We start from the raw sequence: 19,136 nt of genomic DNA, 5'->3' as shown, positions 1-19,136 counted from the left end.
ACAACCTGGAATGTGAAGTCAAGTGGGCCTTAGAAAGCATCACTACGAACAAAGTTAGTGGATGTGATGGAATTCCAGTTGAGCTATTTCAAATCCTCAAAGATGATGCTGTGAAAGTGCTGCACTCAATATGCCAGCAAATTTGGAAAACTCAGTAGTGGCCACAGGACTGGAAAAGGTCCGTTTTCATTCCAATCCCTAAGAAAGGCAATCCCAAAGAATGCTCAAACTACCACACAATTGCACTCATCTCACACGCTAGTAAAGTAATGCTCAAAATTCTCCAAGCCAGGCTTCAGCAATACGTGAACCGTGAACTTCCAGATGTTTAAGCTGGTTTTAGAAAAGGCAGAGGAACAAGAGATCATATTGCCAATATCTGCTGGATCATCGAAAAAGCAAGAGAGTTCCAGAAAAACATCTATTTCTGTTCTACTGACTACACCAAAGCCTTCGACTGTGTGGATCACAATAAACTGTGGAAAATTCTGAAAGAGCTGGGAATACCAGACCACCTGACCTGCCTCTTGAGAAACCTGTATGCAGGTCAGGAAGCAACAGTTAGAACTGGACATGAAACAACAGACTGGTGCCAAATAGGAAAAGGAGTACATCAAGGCTGTATATTGTCACCCTGCTTATTTAACTTATATGCAAAGTACATCATGAGAAACGCTGGGCTGGAAGAAGCACAAGTGGGAATTAAGATTGCCATGAGAAGTATCAATAACCTCAGATATGCAGATGACACCACCCTTATGGCAGAAAGTGAAGAGGAACTAAAAAGCTTCTTGATGAAAGTCAAAGAGAATGGTGAAAAAGTTGGCTTAAAGCTTAACATTCAGAAAACTAAGATCATGGCATCTGGTCCCATCACCTCACTGGAAATAGATGGGGAGACAGTGGAAACAGTATCAGACTTTATTTTTTTGGGCTCCAAAATCACTGCAGATGGTGACTGCAGCCATGAAATTAAAAAAGACGCTTACTTCTTGGAAGGAAAGTTATGACCAACCTAGATAATATATTGAAAAGCAGATACATACCTTGCCATCAAAGGTCTATCTGGTCAAGGTATGGTTTTTCCAGTGGTCGTGTATGGATGTGAGAGTTGGACTGTGATGAAAGCTGAGAGCCAAAAAATTGAGGCTTTTGAACTGTGGTGGTGGAGAAGACTCTTGAGAGTCCCTTGGACTGCAAGGAGATCCAGCCAGTCCATCCTGAAGAAGTTAAGTCCTGGGTTTTCCTTGGAAGGACTGATGCTGAAGCTGAAACTCCAATACTTTGGCCACCTCATGCAAAGAGTTGACTCATTGGAAAAGACCCTGATGCTGGGAGGGATTGGGGGCAGGAGGAGAAGGGGATGACAGAGGATGAAATGGCTGGATGGCATCACCGACTCGATGGGCATGAGTTTGAGTAAACTCTGGGAGTTTGTGATGGACAGGGAGGCCTGGCGTGCTGCGATTCATGGGGTTGCAAAGAATCGGACACAATTGAGAGACTGAACTGAACTGAACTTATTGGTTATCCACTATAGACTGTATATGTGGCAGGCACAGTAGAGGATACAGAATGATTACAAGACTTGATACTTAACCTTGAATATTCAAGTTGATAAGACAGAAGAATGTGTCACATCCTGTGCTGGGAGCCTTTTGATATCATCTTATTCATTCCTCAGAGCAATTCTACAGGGGAGAAAAGTATTATCATCTCTAGGTTACAGGTAAAGAAGTTGAGACTTAAAGAGGTTAAATACCATCTCACAATTATTTACTGAGAGCGTTTGTATTTGAATTTCTCTTCTTTCTGACTCTAGAATTGAAGTTATAGACCCTAAACTACTATATATTGTTCAGTGGAGATTACTATCCATTCCATGTTATCCACTCCAGAAACATGTAATAAGCATTTACTATATACCAGGTCCTGGCATAGAGGCAGATACATAGGATCTCTGTCTTCATACAGTTTCTAGTTTAACTGGAAAAGGAGATATTTAACAGTAAATGCAGTAAATGCAGTAAATCCTATTATAAGGGAGAACTACAGGATGTTATTCAGGAGCGGATAACCAGGAACTTATTTTGGTCTAAGGATTCAGGAAGTAGCCAAATCCTTCTGAAGTCAGGAACTTCACTTCCCAGCTGCAGGATCTGGGGAGAATTACACTTTCTTATTTGCAAAATGATGACAGTAATACCAGTTACAGATTTTGTGAAGGTTAAGAGATACAGTGTATGTAAAGCACAGAACCAGACAAAAAGTAACCACTCAATAATCATTAATTAACAGCTATTTAAAATTTTCATTCATATTTAAGAATACACAAAAGCAGGGGTAAAACAGAGAAAAGAGCAGTAGGAGAAGGAAAATGCAGGGCAAAGGCTCTAAGGCAAGAGGGGCAAAGCATCACATAACTTGAAGATCCAGTCCTGGAGCAGGTCCCCAACCTTTTTGGTAGCAGGGACCAGTTTCATGGAAGACAATTCTTCCACAGGCCTGGGGAAGGGGGATGGTTTCAGGATGATTCAAGTGCATTGCATTTATTATGCACTTTATTTCTATTATTACTACATCAGCTCTACCTCAGATCATGAAGCCTTAGATCCCAGAAGCTGGGGTCCCCTGCTGTAGAGAGCTCTGCCAGAGAAAGCTGGACAGGCAGGTGGGGACCACATCAAGCCTTCAGGCAAAGATGTTTATCTTTGTACAAAGGCAACTGAAGCACCTAGAGGAATTTAAGACAAGAAGAGACTTGTTGAGATTCAAATTTTAAAAGGCAACTCCAAGGGAAGGTGGAGAGAATTTCTGTTTCATTATATATATAGGCTTCCCTAGTGGCTCAGTGGTAAAGAATCTGCCTGCCAATGCAAGAGACTCAGATTCTATCCCTGGTCCATGAAGATTCCCCTAGAGAGGGAAATGGCAACCCACTGAAGTATTCTTGCCTGGGAAATCCCATGTCTGGTGGGCTACAGTCTGTGGGGTCACAAAGAGTGAGACAAGTCTTAGCAACTGAACAACAACTATATATGCATGTGTGTGTATAATAATTTCCAATTAGTTTGCACACACAGCTTTAGTAATTTCAGTGATGAATGTGTTACCTTGATTGCAGTAATAGTTTCACAGGTATATACATAAGTCAAATTTTATCAACTTTTACACTTTAAATATATGCACTATGTCTAAGTGTGCTAAGTCACTTCAGCCGTATCCGACTCTTTGCGACCCTATGGACTGTAGCTTGCCAGCCTCCTCTGTCCATGGGATTCTCCAGGCAAGGATACTGGAATGGGTTGCCATGACCTTCTCCAGGGGATCTCCCCTACCAAGGGATCGAACCCATGTCTCGTATGTCTCCTGCACTGACAGGTGTGTTCTTTACCACTGGCACCACCTAGGAAGAATACGCAGTATATTTTATGTCAAACATACTTTTCACTTTGACCCAGCTTTCTGGAGCTATTAGTAATTGCCCTCCGCTCTCCCCAGTAGCATATTGGACACCTTCTCATCTGGGGGGCTCATCTTCCAGTATCATGATCTTTTTGCCCTTTCATACATTTCATGGAGTTCTCATGGCAAGAATACTGGAGCAGGTTGCCATGAACTTCAGCGGACCATGTTTTATCAAGACTCCTCTATGATCCGTCCATTTTGGGTGGCCCTGCACATAGCTTCATTGAGTTACACAAGCCTCTTCACCATGACAAGGTTGTGATCAATGAAAGGGATTAAACATAATAAATTATTTCTTAAAAAATAAGCAATTTTTATCAAAGATAGGAAGACAAATTAGCAGTGGCCAAAATACTTCGATGACGGATGGTGAGTTCTTTGATTATGATGGTGGCAACTGGAATGGAGAAAAAATCTTGATTCTTGATTGGATATGGAGGGTATGAAGGATAAAGTCTGAAAGAGAAGAATTTGGGGGTTTTCCAGATTACTAGTTTGAGCAAGCTAGGTAGATGGTGGTATTGCAAGTTAAGTTCCCTAGAGAAGAAACAAAAACTAGCATGCAGAACTTTAACTAGACTGCTCTTGGGATCAACACCAGTGAAAGGGGGAGAAGAAAGCAGAATTAGACTGAGAATTAGCCAGCCCTTTGGGAAGCTCTGGAACAGAGATGGCCCTTCAAACAGTCCACAGGGGAGGTGGAAAGGTCAGACCTTTACACCATCACACCAATGGGACAAGAAGAAGGAGGAGCAGCCTTGGGCAAAGCAGTTCTCTTTAGATGAGGCAATCCCCAAAGAGGACTCATATCTGCAGGCCACTGCCAGCCAGCCATCTCTCAGGAATTGGAAAAATAAGTCATTCCTTTCTAAAGGGAGATTTGGGCAGCATATATCAGGGTCCTCCACTGTCGGGGGCCCTCTCACTGAGAGACACAGGACACTTAGTTCTTAGACTGATAACAACTTTACATATAATGAAGGCACAAACAGCACTCAAGGAGGATTCTACAAATAGTTTGATAACAAAGTCTAAATCTGATGGTTACAAAAGGGTTTTAGAAGCCTTACTTTCTGAAATCACACCACTGCAGGAAAAACTCTCCAATTTGTTAAGATGATAATGATGAAGTTTCTTTGGAAATAAAAACAATCTAAGGAGACTGACTCTGCCTATTTCTCTATTTCTCTCCATCTACACTATAGGATTCAAACCCACCTCCCCACCCCAAGCCCTGACTACTCCCTTGATTATCATTCTAGCCTACTAAAACTGTTGCTCCTATGCCCAGCCAACCTGTTCTCTACATTTCAAATACTAACCATTTATACTAACTACTAACCAGCAGCTAGCACAGCACCTGGTGCATACTACCTGCTCAATTAATACTATTGAAAGAAAAAAAAATGACTAAGGAATAATAATATACATTACACTGTATTCAATGTGTAATGCCACGAAAATTCATGAATTTCACCTAGACTAAATAATATCCCAGTGTAAATTCATCCAAAGGCTCCTCTTGCCCCTGGGGTAGAATCTGACCCAGTTTATAAGGCTCTTGGCAGGATAGTCTCTGATCACCTCTGCAGTTTTGCTTTTTACTCCTACCTCTCCTCTTTCTCCTTAAGTCCTCAAGGAGTCCTCAAACATGCCATGCTCCCTTTGGTTTAGGGGTGTGTTTCCACATGATGTTTCCTCTACCTGGACCATTCTCCACCCTTCTCTATATACAAGCCAACCGCCTCTCTCTCCCTAAACACTGTCCCAACCAAACACTGCGATACCTCCCCCATCACGGACACACACTCACTCTTTACACCCACATAGGTGGCTAATTCCTACACAATGTTAGGCTCCATCTTCTCTGACCAGCCCTCTCTGCAGATCTGGTTTAGGTGCCCATTCTTTCAGCTCACATGCTACCTTTTGATTCCCTCATCAGAGCATTTATCACCATTAGTTATAACTGTTGTAATTTTTGAACCTCACCCCTTTCTCACCCCACTTGATTATACTCTCCCTGAGAGCAGGAGTTTAGACTGTCTTGTTCATTTTTATCTCCTTTGGGGCTGGCACAGTGCCTAGAATATCATGCATGCTCAGTCATGTCCAACTCTTTTTGATCCCTGGGACTGTAGCCCGTCAGGCTCCTCTGTCCATGGGATTTCCCAGGCAAGAATACTGGAGTGGGTTCCCATTTCCTTCTCCAGAGGATCTTCCCAATTCAGCGATCAAACCTGCATCTCCTGCATTGGCAAGCGGATTCTGCACCAGTGTGCCACTTGTTAAGTTCTTAATAAATATTTGTTGAAGAAAAAAGAAAGCATAACATATATTAAAAGTTACATATTAAAATCAAAGCAAATAATACAGAGTCATGATACACATCATGACATTTACAAATAGACAAATAGCAAATATGCCATTTGAGTAATGTATTAAGAATTCCCATTCCATCTATTTCCTGCTATCCACTCCAAAAAGGTGAATTCTTCCCATGACATGAGGTCATCTCATTGACCTAATGAAGTTCTATGCAACACTTACTTGCAAGATTGATGTCAATTCTTTAAAGCAAAATTCCTTCTAGGCTGATTTAGGGAAACTTTCTTCTAATACAAGGTGACAATAGTTAGTTATGATTTGTTAACAATCCACTTTATCTTAATAAGCCCTTAAACCCTCAACTATTACCAGGGGCTGGCTGGCCAGCCTAGAAGTCACATTGCTAGAGAACAGGCAACAAGTTGTTGCTCCTTGTTTTTTTTCTCCACTGTACATGGAAAAAACTTACCTTATGCAAATTTGAGTGAACAAAAAGTAATAATGATAATCTTGAGCCCAAATTTTCTTTCATACTTTGACCTTAGATAAAGGTCAAGAAGCTTTCCTGGTGGTCCAATGGTTAGAACTCCTCACTTCCACTGCAAAGGCACAGGTTCACTCCCTGGTCAGGGAACTAAGATCCTGCATGTTATGTAGCCTGGCCAAAAAAAAAAGTCAAAATGTCAAGCAAATAACTAGAACTTATATTTGCATGGTACCAAATAAGCATAAATACTTTCTCACTACCTCCTCATTTTATAACACTGGTAAAGCTGGATAATTAATCATTGCTGAATTGTTGATTCAACTTGAATTTTAAGGAAAATGACTGGGGATTTCACTCTCTAAATTGATAAGCTAGTTCCTTCAGTGTTTTTATTTGTATCAGACCCAATTACTGATGATGTATTACTTAATGATTTTAAGCAACAGTATTTCTTGCTTTTTGTGTTGACCTTTTAATAGTGAATAGTATTTGTTCATGCTTATTCTTTCTGTGCTTTTTAAATAATCACTTTAAATCATGTCCTGTCATTGAGTTGAGGGACATTTCACTAGCAATTGTCATGTGGCATAATGCTCTACTGGTAAGAAAAGAGCCTAATCTAGTCAATAGCATCATCACTTTCCCTCCAGGTTAGACAGCAAGTGATGAAGAGACACAGTCCTTGAGTGAAGGGTCAGAGAAAGTATGCAAAGAGCCTTCCAGACAAGCTGGAAGAATGATAGCATCAGCCTTGCTTGAAGCTAGACCTAAGTTCAAACACCAACTCTAGCACCGATCAGCACTGTGAGCTCAAAGTAAGCCCCTGATCCTTTTGAGCAGTTTTATAAACTGCATTGCCACATAAAATGATATGGGTAAACTACCGCATAATTGCACTCATCTCACACACTAGCAAAGTAATCCTCAGAATTCTCCAAGCCAGGCTTCAACAGTATGTGAATGGTGAACTTCCACATATTCAAGCTGGATTTAGAAAAGGCAGAGGAACCAGAGATCAAATTGCCAACATCTGTTGGATCATAGAAAAAGCAAAAGAGTTCCAGAAAAACATCTACTTCTGCTTTATTGACTATGCCAAAGCATTTGACTGTGTGAATCTCAACAAACTGTGGAAAATTCTTCAAGAGATGGGAATACCAGACCACCTGACCTGCCTCGTGAGAAATCTGTATGCAGGTCAAGAAGCAACAGTTAGAACTGGACATACAACAGACTGTTTCCAAATCAGGAAAGGAGTACATCAAGACTGTATGTTATCACCCTGCTTATTTAACTTATATGCAGAGTACATCATGAGAAATGCTGGACTGAATGAAGCACAGGCTGGAATCAAGATTGCCAGGAGAAATATCAACAACCTCAGATATGCAGATGACACCACACTTACGGCAGAAAGAGAAGAACTAAAGAGCCTCTTAATGAAAGTGAAAGAGGAGAGTGAAAAAGCTGGCTTAAAACTCAACATTCAGAAAACTAAGATTATGGCATCTGGTCCCATCACTTCATGGCAAATAGATGGGGAAACAATGGAAACAGTGACAGACTATTTTGGGGGGCTCCAAAATGAATGCAGATGGTAACTGCAGCCATGAAATTAAAAGACGCTTGCTCCCTGGAAGAAAAGTTACAACCAACCTAGACAGCATGTTAAAAAGGAGAGACATCACTTTGCCAACAAAGGTCTGTCTAGTCAAAGCTATGGTTTTTCCAATAGTCATGTATGGATATGAGAGTTGGACTATAAAGAAAGTTGAGTGCCAAAGAACTTATGCTTTTGAATGGTGGTGCTGGAAAAGACTCTCAAGAGTCCCTTGGACTGCAAGGAGAGCCAACCAGTACATCCTAAAGGAAATCAGTCCTGAATCTTCATTGGAGGGACTGATGCTGAAGCTGAAACTCCAATCCTTTGGCTACCTGATGCAAAGAACTGACTCATCGGAAAAGACCCTGATGCTGGGAAAGAATGAAGGCAGGAGGAGAAGGGGACGACAGAGGATGAGATGGTTGGATGGCATTACTGACTTAATGGACATGAGTTTGAGTAAGCTCCAGGAGTTGACGATGGACAGAGAAGGCTGGCATGCTGCAATCCATGGGGTCGCAAATAGTCGGACACGACTGAACAACTGAACTGAACTGAATTGAAAGGATTCAGAATAGTGCTGGTCCCCATTAAACATGTGATAATTTTTTTAAAGTTTTTATTGAATTTGCTACATATTGCTTGTATTTTATGTTTTGATTTTTGGTCACGAAGCATGTGGGATTCTGACCAATGATCAAACCCACACCCCCTGCATTGGAAGGTGAAGTCTTAACCACTGGACCACCAGGGAAGTCCCAGCATGTAATAATTTGCAGCTATAACAGGCTTACATGCAGTAGTTAATGCAGCACTAACAGCCAAGTGAGAAACACAGCACTGATGTGTTCAGTTGCTGCCAGGGGCTCCTCAGGCCAAACTTTTTGGTTTTCTGCAAACTGGCTAACTCCTCAAGATTAAAAGAACCTTCTCTGTTTATCAGACAAGGTTCCCTTCCTTTACATGCATACATGCTAAGTCGCTTCAGTCATGTTTGACTTTTTGAGACCCAGTGGGCTGTAGCCCACCAGGCTCCTCTGTCCACGGAATTCTCCAGGCAAGAATACTGGAGTGGGCTTCCATGTCCTGCTCCAGGGGATCTTCCAGACCCAGGGATCAAACCCATGTCTCTTATGTCTTGGCAGGTGAGTTAGTGGTCTCCAGAGAGGACATCTTCTCAGCAGATCATAGAGATCAAAAGGAGACTTTAATGTAGAAGAACTTTAGAACTAAGATCTATGTCTCTGCTTCATTGTGGCCAGCATAGGGTAACTAACTGCCCCATTCTGCCCTGGACTGTTTCCTGGATACATGGGACCTTCAGTACTAACACCATGACAGTCTCATGCAAACTGAGGTGACTCATCATCCTGGCATTTTCCAAGGTTGGGCAGGTGGCCTGATAATATGTAGCCTAACAGATGGTGGGATGGTTAGGTAGCATCACTGACTGAACATGAATTTGAGCAAACTCCAGGAGATAGTAGAAGACAGAAGAGCCTGGCACGCTACAGTCCATGAGGTTGCAAAGAGTCAGACATAACTTAAGTGATCGAACAACAACAACAATAAATTGCATTAATACTGTAATGATTAAGACTTTCCAATTAAAACTCTCATGTAGGTAATAATGAACATTGAAATGAAGAGTTTCATTTCATTGCAATTTACCCAGGCTGTTAAAAACTTTGAGAAGTTTTTTCTCAATTCTCTTTGAATCACTATTCCTCTTTTCTTTATAAAGTTAACAATGGTCCAATCCTTCGAGTATTGTGCTTACTATTAATTCCCATTTGAAGCAATTAACTCACTGATACTCTCAGCAACACAAAAAACCATTTCTGAAATAACTGTTTAATTAACCCCAGCAGAAATAAGAATGGAGAATACAAAGAAACAGAATCTGAACTGGGCATGAAATTTTGTACCACATGAAATTCTCTTCTTCCATAGAAGCCTAAAGGTTATTCAAAATATCTAGTTTTAGTGCTAACAAAGAAATGTACTATCATGAAACAATGCCATTTGCAGCAACTGTGGATGAAATTAGAGATTACCATACCAAGAGAAGTAAGTCAGAGAAAGACAAATATCATATGATATCACTTATATGTGGAAGCTAAAAAAAAAGATGCAAGTTAACTCATTTTCAAAGCAGAAACAGACTTAAGACAAAACAAACATGATTACCACAGTGGAAGGGGTGGGGAAGGGATAAATTTGGAGTTTGGGATTAACAGATACTTACTACTTTATATAAAATAGATAAATGAACTATATCTTATAATAACTTATAATGGAAAAGAATCTGAGAACACAGATGCATATGTGTCAATTAAAAAAGAGAAATATATTATCAACCTTACTTCTTTTCATTACTATGTGGCAATAAATGATTTGAATTCGTGGTTTCATTTACACATTTTATATACAATTGGTTGGGCAACAAAAAAGTTAAAAGTGACTTATACTTTCAGAAACCTTCAGGTAGCAACCAAAGTTTAAATTTTAGACATGATAACTGAGTACTGTATTTATGTTTATCAGCAACATCTCAAGTTTCTCTTATCTGGCCTAAAACATTTAGAAATCACCTTTTCTGTGTTTTCAATTACCACCTGCCTAGCTTCTTTGTAATCATTTCTACTTTGCATTCCCTAAATCTCTCCCTTTCCTTTTGGCCTCTGGATCCTTGCCCTATAACATTACTCACTTCCTGACTTCAGTGAGTAACTTCCAACCTGAGGCAAAACTGTAAACCAGTTAAGTCTCTTTTCTCCATCTCCTTCCTGTTCCCCTCCTTTTTTCTCCATGATATTCTCAGTTCATTAATGACATACCCTCTTGACTTAAATTCACTGCTCCAAGAACTTAGTTTCCCTTCTCAGCTAAGAAAATTCTGGGGGGTGGACAGTAAATCCCAATTATTCAAATTTCTTTGACACACAACTTGCAATAAATGAACAATGCGTTTAGCCAAAATGTACCTTTTATTCCATTATAAAAAAGTGCCTGCTAAGCAAATTAATAATAGTCTGATAAATAATGAAAATCTTTAAAGTAATATTCCATTATTTTATACATAATGGAATATTTTTATATAACATTCAATATATTTAGTATATAACTTCTTATAAGTTCACAAAAGTAATTTTTCAAAGTACTAGCAATATATTTTCTTTATTGGCAAAATTACAATATCTGTTGAAGTTTATAAAATGAGCTTACAATTTCATTCAGTATTTGGGAATTATGGTTTTCATTACATCAGGCTCATACTATTTCACAATTTACTAAATATGATTTGCTGGTCTATTGGTGAAAGGAAACTAAAATTTTCAGGTGCACACAAACATTTAAGAAACACCATTCCTAATGAAGCATGAAACCTTCACTGGTTCTTTTATTTTTCATCTCATACCTCATAAATTTTCAGTATCTACAGGTGTACAGATTCAATCCCAATGAGAAGGGGAGAAACTCAAAGAAACCATTAGCAAATAAGGCTGGACAATCACAAACAAAGTAGGTCATACTGTCTGGAGAATCAATTTGTTTTCAGTAAAAAACTAGACTGCCCTTATTTCATATATCAATTGGCAATTTGATAATGTTATCTTAATGTTTAAAAAGCAGAACAGAAAATTAAATGTATGTTTTCATTCAAACTGTCACGAAAACATTTTTGTTATGACAAATTTATCTACACACCAAAAAGGTGTTAGGGGAGATTTGCAAATAATCCAAAACAAAATAAAACTTTTTAAAGAGTACTATTTGGCTTTGGACATTGTACCCATACCTAGTAATGGCAGTCAGATTTTCCCCAAGATATTTGAAACAGGGAAAATAAGACCGCTTCCTGAAAGTTAAACTTTAAGATTATATACAATGGATATAAGCAGAAGTAGACAGAGTCACCTTTAAAATGCAAACTTGCCTGACTTGACTGTGACTTGATTTTTATTGAAGAATATTGTTAAAAGGTTTGGGTAGCCATGGAAACAGAGAAAAGAGCATACAGAGGCACTTGAGGGCCAGTGTCCATCCAAATGCTGTCAGGAAAGAAGCAGCCCAAATCAACAGAGCAGCAAGATGTCCCTGCTGTACTGGAGATCAATATATAAAGCTGCAACTATTGGAAACTGAGTATTTCTATCTTTGGGACAAAACTGTCCTGTCATGGAGATAGATGAATCAAGAACAGTCTATATACACAACTCAGCTTGTTCTGAATTTGTGCTCATCAAGCAACCTTCTGATAATGTCTTTGGTTTCCTGAGTAAGTTTGTCTACATAGAAAATGCACTGGCTTTCCATGAGTATTCAGGTATACAAATTACAGCTCTTGGAAATGAATAACTGTTCTGGTTGCACATGACGGTCTTGTGATCTTGGTTAAGGTAAGTTCATCTGATTGCTGGAGCTGTTCCATGTTGCTAATGAAAGATACTTCCATTCTAACATACCCCAGACAACATTCTAGAGTATTCTGGAAAATTCACCGATGGCTTCTTGTCTGCTTGAAGGCAGCCAACAGGCCTTTCCCTGGCTACACCAGCCAAGCACTTCCATTTCAAAAGATCATTGATATCAATGGTGTGTGGGCTGAATGCCTGTGGTTTACCTCTCATTATTTTATTTGTTCCAACACTGCTACAGTGACAATTTCATAATCATAAAGGTGTAGAAGACAGCTAACCTGTTTGAGCTTTATTTAAAGCCTAAAAATGCAATCTTTTTAAATCGGAAACACAATGCTACATAGTTACCCATGCATGCACACTATATATACATATATATGCACTGTATATATGTACGCACACATTTATCATTTGTTTCTCATAACAATTTTATGAGTCATGAATTTTTTTTCATTATACATTGAAACTCTTTCTGAGACTTCTCCTGTGGTTCAGAGATTAAGACTATGCCTTCCAACTTAGGGGTAAGGATTCAACCCCTGATGGAGTCCCACACGGCCGTGAGTGCAGCCAAAAATTTTAAAACATAAAAAACCAAACCATTTTTCTGACTGTAAAATCTGGGTACTATAGAAAGGTGAACATGACATTTTTTTAAAAATCTGATGGCTCTAAAGACTATTAATATGTTTGCCATTACAAATAGTTCAGAATACATTTTAAAGTTTTTTTCTATAAATATGCATATATGTGTGTTTTTTTAATATGTGTGTTTTTATAGCATATTTACGGCATAAGCATATTACGGCTTAAGCATTTCCCTTATTTTTAGACATTACTCAGAATTTAATGGCTTCCAAATATTTCATAAAATAAATATAATGCATTTATCTCTATATCTTTATCAATACACAGGTTTTGGTGTTTTGAGTACTGAGTGTTGTGTTTGCACCTTTCTAGAAAATACCAACATATTGTCAAATATCAAGGTTAAATTTCATGCATACTTTAAACTGCCAAACTGCTGTTTGAACCAAGTCACACAACTATCCAGCACCTACCAAGAGTGCTCACTTCTCTGAGGCCTAACAACTTGTAATTGAGATCTCTTGAAGAGTTCTTGGAGAGATCTCAGACAAAATCTTTACCCTGCAGCGCGAACTCTAATCGTAGGAACTCCCTCCGTCCAGCAAGAGGCGCCGCAGGCTTCCGCCGGGGTAGGGCCGCCACGGAGTCTTCACGTGATCCGGCCGTCTCCGCGCCGTGGGGGCGGTCTTGCGGGGATTCGCCTTACGCACGCCGCCGCATGACGTCGTACGTAGGGGCTGGCTAGCCGCCATCTTGCTTCTTTTTCTCGCTCGCTATCTCCCTCTCGGGCGGCAGCGAAAGTGCTTTGGCGGTTTGTCCATCCTGTAGCTTCGGCTTTCCGGGTCCCGTGGTCCTTTCAGCCGCCCCCTACCTTTATTTCCCCCTCCCCTTTCCCCGTATCGGAACTCGGCGGAACCCCTCGAAGTGCGCAAATCCACTCAGCTTGACACTCACCCTGGCGGGTAAGAAAAGCGAAGGCGTAGGAGCTGCGATCAAAGCGGGCCCCATCGAGGAGGGCTGGCGTGGGGCTGCCCGGGGCATGGGAGTGCACCCCGACACCGGTGCCCAGCTTTGGGGGAGCCGCTTGCAGTGAGGCCTTGGGGTCGGGCATCCCCTTTTTTCTCGTTTACTACAATCGTCTCTGCTTCTAGGGGAGCCTCGGCCTCCTGCTCGGGGAGCGGGAAACCGGAGTCGGATCCGCCCCATGTGGTCTGCAGCGGGAGTTCCGGACCCGTCGGTCTCCTCCCACTCAGGCCTTAGCTCAGGCCCTGCAGGGGGATTACGCGTGTTGCCAGTTAAGGGAAGGGAGTTTTCCTTCCCGCGGGATAGACGGGTGCGCGGTCTCTTTTAGTAGTGTGGGCACGCGTCCCCCAGACTGAAGGGCTTATGTAGGCCCTTTAATGCCTGCCTCTTCTTCGCGTTTAGTGAGAGTGAAATTTGCAATGAGTCGTGTGCGGGAGAGACCGGGTTAAAGATCGGCTCGATCTGGGGCTCTTGAGGGAATCGGCACCATTCCTACTTCCGCTAGGGACGTGCTGCCCCTACTTGAGAGGCGGGTTCGGATAGCCTTTTCTCCCCTTAGGCCTCTCCATCCCCTAACCTGCAGGGTGAATCCCACCCTGCAGCTTCCTGTCTTTGAGATAGCGTTAGTGTTGGTGTTACGGTAAAGGCCCCACTTTAGGACTTGAAGAAAAAGGCATGGCGGGTGGGAGCAGGCAATAGGAGTCCTGTTAAATTCTTCCTTTCCTCGAGGGGAATGTGTCTAATTCCTTTAAAGGGGTGTATATTTATTTTTACCTGATCTGAGATTCTTTTGAGGTTTCTGACCTGCCTGATGTTTGCTGGCTGCTAAGGCTACCCGGATTTCCGCATTGACCGTTCTTTAGCCTAGGTCCATAGATTAATGTCTCGCCAGGGTACTTGGAACTGTACAGTAGGCTGCTGTGCTGTAGGATTTTCATTTGGAATGCCCTCAGAAGAATCAGGATTCTCGATTTGAGGGCTTAATAGCTTTCTCCTGCAGATAGGAATGATAGGATGATAACTTAAGCGCCCACCAAGTCCAACTCCAGCATTTGTTAAAAGTAATTTAACCGCCCCTGTTGGTAATTAAGATGCTGCTTTGACTGGAGCCATTTTTAGGTGTGTGCCTTCAGATGCACTGCAGCATCTTTTCTGGCCCACCTCAGATGCATTGATCTCCTAAAAAGAGGAGGAATAGATGGAATTAGAGTTTCTAGCATATAGTCAACTAGTAATTCTCTTCTTTTCTGTAGTGGAATTTTCGGAATATAGACTTTTAATTTTACTTTTTTATTTTGGTCGAGTGAGTTCTATATATGGTTGTTTTCCCACCTCCACTAGTTGACCTTTACTGAGCACAGAAATATGCTCTTTACAGACATTCTCTTTGTTAATCTTACAACAAGCCTTTGAGGGAGGTACTACCATCATCCCCATTTTACAGATGAGGAAATGAAATTTGAGAAATTAAAGTGGTTTGACCAAGGTCACACCGCAGTTTTTGATGGTGCTGCATAGATTCAAACCCAGATTGTCTAAACAGAAAGGGGATGCTCTGAGCTGTCAAGCTGTCTCCCTGTTCTTTGTAATTTTGTAAACTATAGTAACTAAATAAGATACAATATTATTAGCCTAGTTTTTGTTTTGCTTGAGTCAGTATAGAAACATTGTTGCATGTGAAGGTTAAAGTGTTGCAAGATGTAAAAAACAGATTACAGCTATTCTGGGGATGGGCTAGAAGCTAATTTTTGTACTTGGTATGTTTCAAAGGCCAATTGAGTAAAACTCTATGGTATAACATGAGTTTTAAATTCTGATATCTGGCCTTTATAGATAAAATATTTTCTCATCTGTAAACTGGAGATGATGATAATAACTCCTTCAAAGTCTTGCTATAGGATTATCATAGATAATGTATGTAAAGGACCTATTGCTGTGCTCAGTACATACTAAGAGGTAACTAGCAGTGGAAGGAGAATGGCAGGATAATGGTAGAAGAAAACACTCTCAGCGGAGGGTAACCTGTATATTTTCAGAATAGGGTAAACCTTCTTTGAGAACTTAATAGTCCTCCCCCCCCCCCCCACTTTTAAAGATATTTTTAGACCTAAATATCTTTCTTACAAAGCACTTGTGTGTTAGGTTTTTTTTCTTAAAGATTTCTTCATGTTCTGGAGTGAGTACACCTGGTATCAGTATATTGGGCATGGCTGAAAGTACAGAAGTTCTGGCTTATCCCAGTTCCTGTCTCTCCTCTACCCTTACCTGTCTGTCTTTACTGGTATCTTTGAAGACTACATTATGTCCTCCAAGACTGTATTAAACCTCCAGGTGGTTTCCTCCTCCCTCTGTCATCCCCCAAACACCACTTCAGTATGTAAGTCACTTGAGTAACTTGTGTTTCAAATTCTATTTACGCCATATTTGTGTAAGGCAAGGATTGATCACTGATAAAATGTTAACACAAATTGGTATAGAACCCTATTCTTACCATGAAGGAGATCCACAAGTTGTGTCTGCTTGAGTTATGACTAATATACCTTCAGTAAAGCAAAACTTGTCACTTTATGAACTGGCTAGCCCCATGAAAATTTATCTATGTTAACTGTTGTTTAGAAGTCTTGAGAATTGATATGTTAGTTTTGAGTCATAACATTTAAAAATTCTCAATAATGCCATTGATGCCTCAGTCAGTACATCTTTTGGGGTAAAAGCGCTCTCTGGGGAGGCTAACTTCAGTAAACTTTTTATTGTGTGTCCACCACCACCACTACCCTCCCCCCAGGCTAAATATAGTTTGACCTTTTTGCCAGTTATATTTCTAGTCATTATTTTGCTCTTGATTGACAGAATGCCTATCACATTTTGGGACCTGTGTGTGAACATATTTGCTGGCAAATCAGAAGAAAGGCTGTTACTGAGTTTCAACAGTTGTCTGGTTGGCAGAAAAAAACTTGTATGTGGTTAGTCTGTACCTAGAGTTGAACACAAGATAGCAATGAAATTATTTCTGTCAGTGTAGTATACTGATCCATATGTGGTGGTGCTAGGTGTTCTACATTAAAGAAGAGTAGGACATCATCAGCATTTGTGGAGCACTTCTAGTTTTAAAAACATTATTGGGTATTATTTACATAACATTATCTAGTAGTACTCTGTTTACTTGTCTGTTCTGATACTAGTCTGTTTTCCTTTACTAGACAGTTTCTGTGTTCTTAATCACTTTGTACAATGGTTGGCATATTCCTAGAGTTTACTATATGTTAATGAATGAGATTAGGAATCATAAAGATTAGACCCACAACTAAGGTTCAACTGACAAATAGTGGGGCAAAAGAATACCCCATCATCTTCCCCCCTTTATTTACTTATTGGAATCAAACGCTTTCAGGTGGTTTGTGTTTCTGTACTATACCTTGTGAGATTTACTTGAGTCAGATTATCCTTCCTAATTTTTAGATTTATTCAACAAACATTACAGATTCTTTTAATTTTGTAACTCACAGTGCATCAGAGGAAAATGGCTTTTGGTTCCTACTGCCAAGATGCTCACAGTCTTTAATATTAATTACTGTGTGATCTTTGGATTCATACTAGAAAATTAAAAATATACAGGCAGGCAGTGAAAATTTGGGCCAAAAATTCATATATGGAAAACTCTCTGTAGTATAGGTCAAGTGTCCAGTTGATTACAAGTAAAGACATGATGGCCAGAAGAGACTAACTGTAATTATTAATATTCAGTGAGCACTTACCATGCCAGGCACTGAACTAAGAACACTTTGAGGATTCTCTCATTCCATACAATAAGCCTACAATGTGGATTATTTTATAAACATGACACAAGTAGAAAACTGGGATTTAAAGAGATTTAGTAATTTGTTCAAAGTTACTTCGCTAGTAAGTGAGATTTAAATCATTGACCCAGGGCCTCAGTGCTTAACTTGTATACTACATGAGTTTCCCAGTGGCCAGTGTTTCCCAAACTTTAGTCATTTACAGTTTTTGCTTTATCTTCAAACCATCTGTCAACATTTTTCTTTAATTCAGCTTACTGTCTTTTAATTAAATAAATTTGAAAGAAAAATTTACATGATTATTTGGTGTTAGAGTTTTCCCTCAACATGTGTTGAAGTAAACATGTAATTTTAAATATTCCTCTATGGACCACTTAAAATCATGTGATATACCATCAGTAGTCATTTGTATTCCACCCTTTGGAACAAAACTGCTGTAAGAAATAAATACTGCATAGAATCAGGCAGCAGTTAGAACTTAATGAAGGCCAGAAGTGATGAAAGTCTAGAAATAGATTCATCAAACAGGAAATAGTAGCATTGCAGGAGTAGAGATATAAATTAGAACCTTAGCTTCATACTTGGGTCAGCCATGACTAGGATAAACTGCAAGGTGGAATGGGTTTATTTAGACAGAGAAATGTAATAGGATGTCTAAGACAATCTATAGCAAGAGAAGGAGAACACTAATGAGTAACTTGTCACTACAGAAATCAAAGTGGAAGAGAAAAGTCTGAAAATTAGGTTTTGTTAGAGCCAAATGTAGCCAAGTTCAGAAAAATATGTGGAAACTGGCTCTTGGCTTTGGCTTGAGTGATTGGTGGTGGACCCTAAGAGAATATAGGTCAGGTAATGAGGTTGAAAGGTTAAGCATGGAGGAATTAGTAGTGAGACTTCTTAATTTTTAGGTGGGTTGAATATTCAAATGAGCTCTGGACTAGGAGTTTTAAAACCTAGGGTTAGTCCTTTTGTCACTTTGTGCCAAAAGCTGTTAAACTTGGGGCAAGTAACTTGGCTTCTTCAGATTGTAGATACCCTGTATTCATCTGGAAAATAAAGAGGATGCCTGTTCTCCCTGTCTTAGAGGATTGTTAGAAAGACCCCATTAGATGTGTCCCTTCGCTTTTTGAATGTAATGTTCTTTGATACCACACCAGTCCTCGCTGATGCTCAGATGGTAAAGAACCCACCCGCTGGAGATCCAGGTTGGGAAGATCCCCTGGGGAAGGGCATGGCTGCCCACTCCAGTATTCTTGCCTGGAGAATTCCATGAACAGAAGAGCTTGGTGGGCTGCAGTCAGTGGGATCGCAGAGTCAGACACGACTAATGACTAACATGAGTCTTAACTACATTTAAAACAGAAAAACATGAAAAATAGAAATTTGAAGTCTTCCATTGAGGATATTCTCAATGAGAC

General features: G+C 40.1%; 1 protein-coding gene across 12 annotated transcripts in view; it reads left to right on the top strand.

Moving 5' to 3' along the window:
- Positions 1 to 13,667: 13,667 nt before the first annotated feature.
- Positions 13,668 to 19,136, top strand: part of PRRC2C (proline rich coiled-coil 2C) — a 100,146-nt gene continuing 94,677 nt past the window's right edge. For 8 of the 12 annotated variants that reach the window (XM_020872122.2, XM_020872085.2, XM_020872063.2 and 5 more), the window contains exon 1: positions 13,669 to 13,860. The gene's annotated coding sequence lies outside the window, so the exon portion shown is untranslated. Of the gene's footprint in view, positions 13,861 to 19,136 lie in introns of all 12 variants that reach the window. The other 4 variants (XM_020872078.2, XM_020872056.2, XM_070474332.1 and 1 more) reach the window with 1 other exon arrangement.

The sequence above is a fragment of the Odocoileus virginianus genome, chromosome 11 (genome assembly GCF_023699985.2).
Source record: "Odocoileus virginianus isolate 20LAN1187 ecotype Illinois chromosome 11, Ovbor_1.2, whole genome shotgun sequence".
NCBI classification, from domain to species: domain Eukaryota; kingdom Metazoa; phylum Chordata; class Mammalia; order Artiodactyla; family Cervidae; genus Odocoileus; species Odocoileus virginianus.
The sequence above is the reverse complement of the archived record's forward strand: the minus strand, read 5'-3'. Positions and strand labels throughout refer to the sequence as shown.